General features: G+C 37.9%; 1 pseudogene; it reads left to right on the top strand.

Moving 5' to 3' along the window:
* Nucleotides 1-864, top strand: part of LOC102839840 — an 11,157-nt pseudogene extending 10,293 nt beyond the window's left edge.
* The last annotated feature ends 1,632 nt before the right edge of the window (nucleotides 865-2,496 follow it).

The raw sequence follows: 2,496 nt of genomic DNA, 5'->3' as shown, positions 1-2,496 counted from the left end.
GTTGAGAAAAATAATGAAGAAGTCAGGAAAGTGCTACAGAAACCATCAAATAATATAGATACAGCACTGGAGATAATTCAAAACCTACAAAAAGAGGTCCAAATGATTAATAATACAATATCAGCAATAGACAATCCACTGAAAGGGCAAAGGAGTAGAAATGAAGAGAGGAAGCTAGAACCAGCAAGCTGGAAGACAAATTTCTCAATACTACTAAGACAGACGAGCAAGCAGAAAAAAGGGATTTTAAAAAAATCTGAAGAAAATCTTACGTTTATGTTGGACAATGTGAAAAGGAATAACTTAAGAATTACTGGCATTCCAAACCTCATATTTTCTTCCTGTTATCCATCATGGGGCACCCCAAGGTGAAAAAGAGAACCCCATTGGGAACTTTACATCTGCAAACTCTGCCTCAACATCTGCATTGGGGAAAGTGGAGACAGACTGACTCAGGCAGCAAAGGTGCTGGAGCAGCTGACTGGCCAGGCCCCTGTGTTGTCCAAAGCTAGATACACCTTTGGGTCCTTTGGCATTAGGAGAAATGAAAAGATTACCATCCACTGCACAATTCATGGAACCAAGGCAAAGGAGTTCCTGGAGAGAGGTCTAAAGGTGTGGAAGTATGAGTTACAAAAAATACCTTTCCAGATACCAGAAACTTCGGTTTTGGGATTCAGGAGCACATTGATCTGGGAATCGAATATGACCCTAGCATTGGTATCTACAGTCAGGCCATGTTTCAGCATCACATACAAGAAGCGCAGGACAGGTTGCAGTGCGGCCAAACACAGAATCAGCAAAGAGGAGGCCATGCGCTGGTTCCAGCAGAAGTATGATAGGATCATCCTTCCTGGCAAATAAATTCCGGTTTCTATTCAAAAGGCCAATAAACAGTTTTCAGTGAAGTGAAAAAAAAAAGAATTATTGGCAATTCAGAACAGGAAGAATCACACAAGTCCACAGAGGAGTTAGTAGAGGAGCTTCTGGAAGAAAATATCCCTAACATCCTGAAAAAGGAAAAGCATTCAAGAAGCTCAATGAGCCCCAGGAAGGATAGACCCCAAAAGAAAATCACCAAAACATATAATAATCACGCTCTCCAAAATCAAAGATAAGGACAGAATCCTGAAAGCAGCTAGGGAAAAGAAAAGTGTTACATAAAATGGCAAGCAAATTAGATTAAGTTTATGATCTTTCAGCAGAAACCACACAGGCAAGAAGGCAATGGCGAGACATATTGGAACCCTGAAAGAAAAAAAAAAAAAAAACTGCCAACCAAGAATTGTCTACCCAGCAAAGCTGTCAATCAAATGTGATGGGGTGGGGGTGGGGGAATAATAAATACATTCTGAGAAAAATAAAAGCTAAAGTATTTTTCCAAAACCAACCCTGTGCTTCAAAATATCTTAAAGGGAGTTCTTTGGGTTGAAAACTAACAAGAACAGATGACAACCAAAGACTGACTTATGTGACAGCACCACCCGGAACTCAATCAACAGAGGCAAGTGTCTAGAACAGAACAAAACTCTAACATATTCAGAGGATCTGGGAGGTCATTTTACTATCAAAATGATTACAATGTGAAAGATGGTAAACACATAGGAACAGAGATCCAGAGGCTGAGGAGGTCAGGTAGATTGCAGGATAAAACAGACTGTTTGAAATGGAGGGAAAAGTTAATAGATTATAAGTTAACCTCAAAGAAAATTAATGCTTCACAACATACCAAAAAATCAACTTGATTTCACAGATTTATACAGAGCACTCAACCCAACAACAATGCAATACACCTTCTTTATCAGTGCACATGCAACATTCTCCAGAATAGACCATATGTTAGGCAACAAAACGAGCCTCAATGAACTTTAAAACATCAAACCATATCCTTAGATCACAACACTATACAATCAGAAATCAACAATAAGAAGATCAAGGAAGCAAAATCCAATACATGAAAACTAAATAACACTCTCCTCAAAAGCTACTGGTTAATATGTTGTTGTTAGGTGCTGTCAAATCATTTCCACTCAGCATCCCTGTATAGGCTTTCTGAGGAGTAGCTGGTGGGTTTAACCACTACCCCTGTGGTTCACAGACCAGTGCTTATCCTATAGCACCACATCAGGAGTAATACAACAAATAAAAAATGAAATTAAAAAATTCCTTGAAGCAAATGAAAACACAACATACCATACCTTTTGGGAAACAGCAAAAGCAGTTCTTAGATGGCATTTATAGTAATAAACATGCACATCCAAAAAATATATAAATATAAAAAAATTAACACATTGACACATCTCCAAAGAATTAGTTAAAGACCAGCAAAGTAAGCCTGCTACCACCAGAATAAAAGAAATAATAAAGATTAGAGCTGAAATAAATGAAACAGGATACAGTAGACAGACTCAACAAGACATCTAGTTCTTTGAAAGGAGTAATAAAATTGACAAACCATTGACAAATCTAACAAAAAGAAAAGAACAAGATACAAAT

The sequence above is a fragment of the Chrysochloris asiatica genome, unplaced genomic scaffold, assembly GCF_000296735.1.
Source record: "Chrysochloris asiatica unplaced genomic scaffold, ChrAsi1.0 scaffold00058, whole genome shotgun sequence".
Taxonomy (NCBI): domain Eukaryota; kingdom Metazoa; phylum Chordata; class Mammalia; order Afrosoricida; family Chrysochloridae; genus Chrysochloris; species Chrysochloris asiatica.
Note: the sequence above shows the minus strand (reverse complement) of the source record. Positions and strands in the feature narration are given on the sequence as shown.